Raw genomic sequence first — 12246 nt, forward strand, 5'->3', positions numbered from 1 at the left:
AGGTTAGCGAATTTTCTAGAAACGAGATTTCAAGAGAAGATGTAATGACAACTCACGTAAAAAGCTTGTACAGTCTTAATGTGAATAGAGTTCTCTAACAAATTCCTACTAAGAATCCCACTCACAACAAACATGTTCACCCCTTCAACCGTGGGGGCGTTATAATGTTACAGTCAATCCCATTATTCGTTAGTAAAAGAGTAGCCCAAAAGCTGGCGGTGGGTGGTGATGGTTAGCTACCTTCCCTCTAGTCTTACACTGTTAAATTAGGGACGACTAGCGCAGATAACCCTCGTGTAGCTATACGCGAAATTCAAAACAAACCAGACTTTTTACTGTGTAAGTATTTTTAGATTAATAGCTACGTAAATATTGTCGCAGTAAAATTGTTCTTATTGTGACTTAATAAATTTGGAGATAATTATTGTTGTAAATTGGCTCAGTTGTGTTTATTGGTTTCACGATCGGTAATATATTTGAATCTTAATCAGTTAAAAACAGCTCTGAGAACAACACATCGACGAACATACAAAGTACCTTCATTGTGTTTCTATTTGGTAAGTAAGGATTCTTTAATTATAATTACATATTTATTTTAAATAAATTAAACTTTTTTAACACGTTATATTTTGCTGCATTTTCCTTTATATAGAAATAAATAATAAAATGTACAATTATTACATTGGAAGAACTGGAATTTTTATTTATTCTTCAAGCAGATCAGCGTGGAATCGAACCCTGCATTTGAATGTTGTCTTACTAATGTTCAGTTTTTGTGTGTGTTTTCTTATAGCAAAACCACATCGGACTATCTACTGAGCTTAGCGAGAGGAATCGAACCCCTGATTTTAGTGTTGTAAATCGGGAGACATACCGCTGTACTAGGTGTGGCCCGGAGGGTAGACAGCACTAGTAGGAAAACTTATTATTGTTATGATATAAACCTATTTTTTTAAAGAAAGAAGAATACTTGAGTTGGACATTTGTTGGTTGCACTGTATCTACTTTTCCGTCTAATTTATTTATACAGAAAATATCCTAAAGTTTTGACAACCTGCCAACAATAAATTGCTAATTAAAGTTTATTGAAAATGTTTAATTCATAAAGCTGCTTTTACGGATCGTCTGGAACTAATGCATTGAATAAAGAACAGCTGTTATTTTGACAACTGTTACACGTTTATTGCTTACCTAGAGCGATATTAATTTTAATGACATGAAAAGTGCAAGCACATTGTATTCCCAGGTGATAACCATCAAGAAACTTCAAAAATTAAGAGTGAAACATCACAACATCTTGTAAGATAATAAAGCTCCAAGTTGAATTGTTAAAACAACTTTGTTTCTTGTTGCTTTAGTGTTGTAATTGGGAGCATTTCTTCCACTTGTCTTATACATATGTGATATGTGTGTGTGTGCTTCTATAGATAAAACAAATTATCTACATAGTGATTGCAAGTAGTTAACTTATAATTCGCAAACTATTAATGAACATAAAATTAATTTCTTATTATAAATCGCAAACTATTATTAAACATAAAATTAATTTCGTTATCTAAATTGCAAACTATTATTGAACATAAAATTAATTTCTTATTATAATTCGCAAATTATTAATTAATATAAAAATTATTTTTATTATCAATCGAAAAATATTAAAGAACATAAAATTAATTTATTTTTATAATTCACAAACCATTAATTAGGGATTCCATTCCCCTCGGTGGACTCAGCAGATATCCCAATATGGCTTTGCTATGAGAAAACATAAACACACGTAAAATTTATTTATTTTTGTAATTTGCAAACTATGAATGAAGTTAAAATCAATTTCTTAGTGTAATTCGTAAAATATTAATGAACACAAAATTAATTTATTCTTAAATCTGAATCATGACAATTCAAGATTTGAAAACAAAACGTCAACTACAACACAATTGTTTAGGGACAGTATAATTATAATTACAACACAATTGTTTAGTGACAGTATAATTATAATTACAACACAATTGTTTAGTGACAGTATAATTATAATTACTACACAATTGTTTAGGGATAGTATAATTATAATTACAACACAATTGTTTAGGGATAGTATAATTATAATTACTACACACTTGTTTAGGGACAGTATAATTATAATTACTACACAATTGTTTAGGGACAGTATAATTATAATTACTACACAATTGTTTAGGGACAGTATAATTATAATTACTACACAATTGTTTAGGGACAGTATAATTATAATTACTACACAATTTTTTAGGGACAGAATAATTATAATTACTACACAATTTTTTAGGGACAGTACAATTATAATTACTACACAATTGTTTAGGGACAGTACAATTATAATTACTACACAATTGTTTAGGGATAGTATAGTTATAATTACTACACAGATGTTTAGGGATAGTATAGTTATAATTACTACACAGATGTTTAGGGATAGTATAGTTATAATTACTACACAGATGTTTAGGATAGTATAATTATAATTCTCAGAGTACTAGTATCTCCTTAATAGTGACAATGTATCTCTAGAGACCAACACAGTGTATATATATCTACGTGGAGTTTTAAGGACTTCCCACTCCTTTTGTTTATTTATGTAATTTCGCGCAAAGCTACACGAAGGTTATCTACGCTAGCCGACCCTAGAGGGAAGGCAGCTAGTTTTCACCACCCACCGCCAAGTCTTGGGCTACTCCTTCACAAACAAATATTGGGACTGACGTTATATCATCAACACAGCTAAAGGAGAGGACAGGTTTGGTGTATTGGGGAATCGAACTCAGAATATGAGTGAAGCGCTCATAACCACTTACTTGGTCAAGCTAGATCCGCTCATTACAAACACATTTTTTGTTTATCATGTGACTCCATTCCTGAAGTTATTTTCATAAGTGTATCGAGTAAAATTCTGGACAGTCCCTCAATTCTAAAATTGGCTGTTGTAGGTGGCAGCAGTGGTTATACTAACACGGTTGAGGTGACACGTGGCACATTATTCATAGCACAATTTTTAATATGCATTGGGATATTTGATATTTTATTTCATCTTGTGATCACCAGCGCTGTTCGTTGATGCAAATGTGCAGCTGCACAAAGTTGAATACGAGTCATCAGTTCTTATCACATTATTAAAGATTAATATGTCAAATAAGTCAACACGTCAACTGCATCAGATGGTAGTATATATCTAGCTATATTCGTATCCGTCATGTTTAACAAATGCTACGTATTAAAATTTACCTCGGACGAATCTACAATTTATTATGTAACGTACGTTACATATAATTATTATTCTAAATAGCCGGAAGTATTATTTGTATTTAGTATTTAAGTAAATTATAATATATATTAAATTTATGGTATTTGTTAATAAGATTAATCCACACACTTTACTTTTTTAACACAAATATACTTTAATATACAAAAGAAAAACAATACAATCTATAATAACTGTTATTACTAATAGTTACTACAAATACTGGTTTATGTATAAGGGTTTTTCAAACTTATTGACAACAATGATTCTTATATCTGGTCTAGAACTGAATATTCTATCCATGATCCAGGTCCATAACGAGTAAATTAATTCCAAGTTGATATTGTTACACCTCGATTAAGCTATATTGTTACACCTCGATTAAGCTATTTTGTTGCACCTCGCTTAAGCTATATTGTTACACCTCGATTAAGCTATATTGTTACACCTCGTTGAAACTATATTGTTACACCTCGCTTAAGCTATATTGTTACACCTCGCTTAAGCTATTTTGTTTCACCTCGTTTAAGCTATCTTGTTACACTTCGCTTAAGCTATATTGTTGCACCTAGCTTAAGCTATATTGTTGCACCTCGCTTAAGCTATATTGTTGCACCTCAATTAAGGTATATTGTTACACCTCGTTGAAACTATATTGTTACACCTCGCTTAAGCTATATTGTTACACCTCGCTTAAGCTATTTTGTTTCACCTCGTTTAAGCTATCTTGTTACACTTCGCTTAAGCTATATTGTTGCACCTAGCTTAAGCTATATTGTTGCACATCGCTTAAGCTATATTGCTACACCTCGTTTAAGCTATATTGTTACACCTCGCTTATGCTATATTGTTGCACCTCGCTTAAGCTATATTGTTGCACCTCGCTTTTGCTATATTGTTACACCTCGTTTATGCTATATTGTTGCACCTTGCTTTTGCTATATTGTTACATCTCGCTCGCTTGCTATATTGCTACATCTCGTTTAAGCTATATTGTTGCACCTCGTTTAAGCTATATTGTTACATTTCGCTTAAGCTATATTGTTACACCTCGCTTAAGCTATATTGTTACACCTCGCTTAAGCTATATTGTTACACCTCGCTTAAGCTATATTGTTACATCTTGATTAAGCTATTTTGTTGCACCTCGCTTAAGCTATATTGTTACACCTCGCTTAAGCTATATTGTTACACCTCGCTTAAGCTATATTGTTACACCTCGATTAAGCTATATTGTTACACCTCGATTAAGCTATTTTGTTGCACCTTGCTTAAGCTATATTGTTACACCTCGATTAAGCTATATTGTTACACCTCGTTTATGCTATATTGTTGCACCTCGCTTAAGCTATATTGTTGCACCTCGCTTTTGCTATATTGTTACATCTCGCTTAAGATATATTGCTACACCTCGTTTAAGCTATATTGTTGCACCTCGTTTAAGCTATATTGTTACATTTCGCTTAAGCTATATTGTTACGCCTCGCTTAAGCTATATTGTTACACCTCGCTTAAGCTATATTGTTACACCTCGCTTAAGCTATATTGTTACATCTCGATTAAGCTATTTTGTTGCACCTCGCTTAAGCTATATTGTTACACCTCGCTTAAGCTATATTGTTACACCTCGATTAAGCTATATTGTTACACCTCGATTAAGCTATTTTGTTGCACCTCGCTTAAGCTATATTGTTACACCTCGATTAAGCTATATTGTTACACCTCGTTGAAACTATATTGTTACACCTCGCTTAAGCTATATTGTTACACCTCGCTTAAGCTATTTTGTTTCACCTCGTTTAAGCTATCTTGTTACACTTCGCTTAAGCTATATTGTTGCACCTAGTTTAAGCTATATTGTTGCACCTCGCTTAAGCTATATTGTTGCACCTCGATTAAGGTATATTGTTACACCTCGTTGAAACTATTGTTACACCTCGCTTAAGCTATATTGTTACACCTCGCTTAAGCTATTTTGTTTCACCTCGTTTAAGCTATCTTGTTACACTTCGCTTAAGCTATATTGTTGCACCTAGATTAAGCTATATTGTTGCACCTCGCTTAAGCTATATTGTTGCACCTCGCTTAAGCTATATTGTTACACCTCGCTTATGCTATATTGTTGCACCTCGCTTAAGCTATATTGTTGCACCTCGCTTTTGCTATATTGTTACACCTCGCTTAAGCTATATTGCTACACCTCGTTTAAGCTATATTGTTGCACCTCGTTTAAGCTATATTGTTACATTTCGCTTAAGCTATATTGTTACGCCTCGCTTAAGCTATATTGTTACACCTCGCTTAAGCTATATTGTTACACCTCGCTTAAGCTATATTGTTACACCTCGATTAAGCTATTTTGTTGCACCTCGCTTAAGCTATATTGTTACACCTCGCTTAAGCTATATTGTTACACCTCGCTTAAGCTATATTGTTACACCTCGCTTAAGCTATATTGTTACATTTCGATTAAGCTATTTTGTTGCACCTCGCTTAAGCTATATTGTTACACCTCGATTAAGCTATTTTGTTGCACCTCGCTAAAGCTATATTGTTACACCTCGCTTAAGCTATATTGTTACACCTCGATTAAGCTATATTGTTACACCTCGCTTAAGCTATATTGATGCACCTCGTTGAAACTATATTGTTACACCTCGCTTAAGCTATATTGTTACACCTCGATTAAGCTATATTGTTACACCTCGCTTAAGCTATATTGTTGCACCTCGTTGAAACTATATTGTTACACCTCGCTTAAGCTATATTGTTACACCTCGTTTAAGCTATATTGTTACACCTCGCTTAAGCTATATTGTTACACCTCGTTTAAGCTATATTGTTACACCTCGCTTAAGCTATATTGTTACACCTTGCTCAAGCTAGATAGATTGACTGGCCTCATACCAATACAATATGACTTTATCCAGTGAAGATATTCAATGTACTCGTAGAAATAACAATGTCCGAAAATAATTTACTGAATTTGTAAACCTATAAACCATAAACCTATAAATCTATAAACCTATAAACCATAAACCTATAAATCTATAAACATATAAGCCATAAACCTATAAACATATAAACCATAAGCCTATAAACCTATAAACATATAAACCATAAGCCTATGAACTTATAAACCTATAAACATATAAACCATAAGCCTATGAACTTATAAACCTATAAACGTTCTTTGTCATATTCTGTATTTTTCCGATTAATAGGCAATAATAACAATTATAGCTACCGATCCCACACCTCCAATTAATAACAATTTTCGCTACCGATCCCACACCTCCCATTAATAACAATTTTCGCTACCGATCCCACAACTCCCATTAATAACAATTTTCGCTACCGATCCCACACCTCCCATTAATAACAATTTTCGCTACCGATCCCACACCTCCCATTAATAACAATTTTCGCTACCGATCCCACACCTCCCATTAATAACAATTATAGCTACCGATCCCACAACTCCCATTAATAACAATTATAGCTACCGATCCCACACCTCCCATTATTAACAATTATAGCTACCGATCCCACACCTCCCATTAATAACAATTATAGCTACCGATCCCATAACTCCCATTAATAACAATTATAGCTACCGATCCCACACCTCCCATTAATAACAATTTTCGCTACCGATCCCACAACTCCCATCAATAGCAATTATAGCTACCGATCCCATAACTCCCATTAATAACAATTATAGCTACCGATCCCACACCTCCCATTAATAACAATTTTCGCTACCGATCCCACAACTCCCATTAATAGCAATTATAGCTACCGATCCCACACCTCCCATTAATAACAATTATAGCTACCGATCCCACAATTGCCATTAATAACAATTTTCGCTACCGATCCCACAATTGCCATTAATAACAATTTTCGCTACCGATCCGACACCTCCCATTAATAACGATTACAGCTACCGATCCCACACCTCCCATTAATAACAATTATAGCTACCGATCCCACACCTCCCATTAATAACAATTATAGTTACCGATCCCACACCTCCCATTAATAACAATTATAGCTACCGATCCCACAATTGCCATTAATATCAATTTTCGCTACCGATCCCATAACTCCCATTAATAACAATTGTAGCTACCAATCCCACACCTCCCATTAATAACAATTATAGCTACCGATCCCACAACTCCCACCAATAACATTTATAGCTACCGATCCAACACCTCCCATTAATAACAATTATAGCTACCGATCCCACAACTCCCATTAATAACAATTATAGTTACCGATCACACAACTCCCATTAATAACAATTATAGATACCGATCCCATAACTCCCATTAATAACAATTATAGCTACCGATCCCACACCTCCCATTAATAATAATTATAGCTACCGATCCCACAATTGCCATTAATAACAATTTTCGCTACCGATCCGACACCACCCATTAATAACAATTACAGCTACCGATCCCACACCGCCCATTAATAACAATTATAGCTACCGATCCCACACCTCCCATTAATAACAATTATAGTTACCGATCCCACACCTCCCATTAATAAGAATTATAGTTACCGATCCCACAATTCCCATCGACTGTAACTGATTAATAATATTTTTCTGTCTCTTAGCGCGTCGATTTATAAACATTTATAGGAGACGTTCTTGAAACTTCACTTGGCAACAATATCGTCAGTAACTGGTATTATGCCAACAGTTTTATCAGCGCATGGTTCGATCTAGAATGTTATAATACGTATAATCCACTGAGTGAGACGAGCGCAAGTGGCACACGTGTCACAGGTGCACAAAACAGCAGCTTCGTGTTGTTACGACACCAACCTTCAGCCGAAGTGAATTTTGTTCTAGACGTTGTTGTTGTTGTTTTTAAAATAAAAAAATCACAAAATATCATTATTTCTAATATGTTTTCTATTACTTTTATGTTTCTAATATGTGTTTTCCATTATTTCCATGTTTGCAACATGTATTCCATTACTTGCATGTTTCTAGTTTATTTTCCATTATTTCTATGTTTGAAACATGTTTTCCATTACTTCCATGTTTTTAGTTTATTTTCTAATAGGTCCGGCATGGCCAAGCGTGTTAAGGCATGCGACTCGTAATACTGAGGGTCGCGGGTTCGAATCCTCATCGCGCCAAACATGTTCGCCCTTTCAGCCGTGGGGGCGTTATAATGTGACAGTCAATCCCACTATTCGTTGGAAAAAGAGTAGCCCAAGAGTTGGCGGTGGGTGGTGATGACTAGCTACCTTCCCTCTAGTCTTACACTGCTAAATTAAGGACGGTTAGCGCAGATAGCCCTCGTATAGCTTTGTGCAAAATTCAAAAACAACAATTTTCTAATACTTCTGTGTTTCTAATTTCTTCTCCAATAGCCCCCAGTGGCTTAGCGATATGTCTGCAGAGCCCAGATAGTCCATTATGTATCTTTGTGGTTCATTCAAAATAACAATCTTTTCCATTTTTCTAATTTATTTTCCATTACATTTATGATTATTTCTATTATTTTACTACCGATACTTAAAAAGTAACAACATATAAAAGTGTACAGACGAGATCGAACCCTCGACCTCCTAGACGCAGAGTTTGTGCTATTTCATGTAAGCCAAGATTCAAACCTTTTCCCATATATGCAGTATTATTAAGCGGAATATCACATGTATAAGAAGGGTATATGTTTCACAAATATAAATTTTAAATACCTCAGTTGTCATATTACGTAACTTACTAAGCAGAACATAGGGATGTTTTATTTAGGTTTAAAACAAATAAGTGTAAACTCTGGAACATATCTCTGTTCACAACATCATGAACCACGTTGGTGATTAATAATAAGGTTCGCCGAGGAAGTTCGCTAGAATTCTAGTAGAACATACAATCAAAAACCACCTTAGACATCAGACTTGTTCTTGAAACATCACTCAACATTTCTATTTCACTAAGCCTTATAAAATATTGACTTTCCGATTGTTAGACAACATTAAACAATCTATTCAAACGCTCTTCGTATAATTCTTGTTGTATAAGCCTACAAAATAATCGGTTATGAATATTTCGTGCACATATCAGAAATCTATTAAAAGTTTTGCTCAGGCTATAGAACTATTTATAAGTTTATTCTTGAAAGAAAATATTTCTACCCTCTTAAAGTTTCTAATTTCTTCCCGATACCGACACTACAGATAACCTGATGTGGCTTCGTTATAAGAACCACATATACACACACACGCTGTCAACATAAGCTCTTCTAAATCATTCGAACATCAAGCCTTTTAAGGACCATTATCCTAGTGAGTAGTATTTAATTTTATCAGAGTAAACAATCAGTGTATTTATAACAGTATCGCTAGCCCTATTATTATCGATTATAGTTTTACATACTACTACAGAAAAATATTGTCTACTAATATTTTATTAAAACCTGGACAGTGGTAGTGATTGCAATATTGAGTATGTTATACGACAGCTTTAAAAGTAATTCAAGTGCAATAGATTTTTCACATGAAGAATTTCTCTGAGTTCTTCACTTTCCACCATTCAAAAAAATTTAGATCCATATGTTATTATGTTATATTCAATTACGCATGTATTATAAATTTGTATCTTTTTTTCAGAGAAATATGGCCGATGGAAGCCCATGTTGAGGAAAATGTCTCACAGAACATGGCGTCGCATAATATTATGCAGCGAGAATGAGGGACAGCACACAGATACACTGGATACATAAGATATTTGGATGGGTAGAGACTTACGGGCCACCCTGTAGGTGGTTTACTAATACGCATTAATTGGAAAATAAATTGTGCTGCTTATGGCGCATTAATTGGAAACTGCCACGTTGAGGATTCATTATTTCTCAAAGACGGTGTTCTTCATTGATTCTCGAGTTTGGTGTTGTAATTCGTCTATAAGTGACCAGCTGTGACTGTTTCAGTGAGGTATCTGACAGTAGACAATTTCCACAGTAAATGTCTTCACTCTTGTGAGAGGCGACTTATAATACCAACTTTTGTGTTTTACTGAAATTGTGATTGCGTATTTTAATATTATTTCAATACTTTTATTCATATTTGCGTCTCACAAGCATACAACAAATTCGGTTAGGTAGTTTGCACCAAAACATAACAGATATACAACGTTAAACGATGCAAAGTTGATTTACGACTATAGATACATAGTATATTTAATGTTGTTGTGAGTGGCTTCCGTTGTACTCGACGCGTGTTTAAACCGTGTTTACACGAAACTTCAGGCCCGAACTCACATGTCTAAGAAAAATAACTGTTAGGTGGCAAAAGTCAATGAAACTGTAAACTGTTGAAAAACGGGCAGCATCGAACTGAACGCATATACTAGTACGTACTTAAAATTTGCTATACACAAAAAATTTTAACACATAAATAATAAAAACTGTTAATTTAAAAACAGTAAGAGAGGTCGATTACTAAGTACAGAGACAAGTTGAATTAAACTTCAAATATAATATTTCCAATCCAAAACTAGAGACTCTAAAATACGTAAACAAACGAGGCTATATATAATGTCTATACTAATTTCTATAGCTAGAAATATCTATTTAAAATATTAAAATTTTAAATGTTCGATCAATTAACATATTTCTGAAATGTAAATATTTCTTATGTAAAATGTGCACTTTTTCTACTTTACATTTCTTAAAACTATTCGAAGGCGTTTTTAAACTAAATATGGCAAGGTTTCTTTGTTTTGGAATTTCGCACAAAACTGCTCGAGGGCTGTCTGTGCTCGCCGTCCCTAATTTAGCAGTGTAAGACTAGAGGGAAGGCAGCTAGTCATCACCACCTACCGCCAACTCTTGGGCTATTATTTTACCAACGAATAGTAGGATTGACCGTCACATTATAACGCCCCCACGGCTGAAAGGGCAAGCATGTTTGGGGCGACGGGGATGCGAACCCGCGACCCTCAGATTACGAGTCGCACGCCTTAACACGCTTGGCCATGCCGGGCCAAATATGGCTAGGATCGTATCGTTTGAACGAATCAAATAAATTTTGACATAAAGTGCCTTTATTATGTGACGTTTAAAAGGGCGGTGGGTTTCTAAACTGAAATTTGACAAGCATTGTTTGGTATTTTCACTGCTTTTGCTCATGCGAATTTACGTTCGATTTTATTTTAATTCTGCCCGGTATGGCCAGGTGGTTAAGGTCACTCGTCTCGTAATCCGAGGGTCGCGGACTCGAATCCCCGTCGCACCAAACATGCTCGTTCTTTCAGCCGTCGAGGCGTTATTATGTCACGGTCAATCCCATTATTCGTTGGTAAAATAATAGCCCAAGAGTCGGCGGTGGGTAGTGATGACTAGCTGCCTTCCCTCTAGTCTTACACTGCTAAATTAGGGACGGCGAGCACAGATAGCCCTCGAGCAGCTTTGTGCGAAATTCCAAAACAAAACAAGCGTGTAGTCTTTAGACCATGACGAGTTTATTCGCTGGGTTTGTGATTTTGTAATAGTATAAAAAACTTTGCAAAACAAGACCATGAATATTTTTAACGCAAATAAAATCTTTAATTCCAAACCATAGTAGTTCAAATGAAATCACGTGTTTTGCTTAACATCAAGAATAAATTTCATTTACAAATTGAATCGATTGAAATCTAAACACATCAGATTGGTTTGTTTGTTTATGAGTTTCGCGCAATGTGACTCGAGGACTATCTGCGCTAGCCGTCCGTACTTTAGCAGTATAAAACTAGAGGGAATGCAGCTAATCATCACCACCCACCGCCAACTCTTGGGCTACTCTTTTACCAACGAATAGTGGGATTGACCGTCACATTATAACGATCCCACGGCAGCAAAGACGAACATGTTTAGTGTGACGGGGATTCGAACCTGTGACCCTCGGATTACGAGTCTAGTACCTTAACCCACCTGGCCATGCCGGGCCCATCCGTTTAG

At 35.0% G+C, this 12246-nt stretch overlaps 1 long non-coding RNA gene across 2 annotated transcripts in view; it reads left to right on the forward strand.

Moving 5' to 3' along the window:
• The window catches only part of LOC143222398 (uncharacterized), a 50836-nt gene extending 39815 nt beyond the window's left edge, over window positions 1-11021 (forward strand). The window contains exons 3-5 of one of the 2 annotated variants that reach the window (XR_013012227.1): window positions 492-557; window positions 794-912; window positions 9917-11021. This is a non-coding gene — a long non-coding RNA (uncharacterized LOC143222398). The remainder of the gene's footprint in view (window positions 1-491; window positions 558-793; window positions 913-9916) is intronic. The other variant, XR_013012229.1, reaches the window with a different exon arrangement.
• Window positions 11022-12246: the final 1225 nt, after the last annotated feature.

Source organism: Tachypleus tridentatus, chromosome 1, assembly GCF_004210375.1.
Source record: "Tachypleus tridentatus isolate NWPU-2018 chromosome 1, ASM421037v1, whole genome shotgun sequence".
In the NCBI taxonomy this organism is placed as follows: domain Eukaryota; kingdom Metazoa; phylum Arthropoda; class Merostomata; order Xiphosura; family Limulidae; genus Tachypleus; species Tachypleus tridentatus.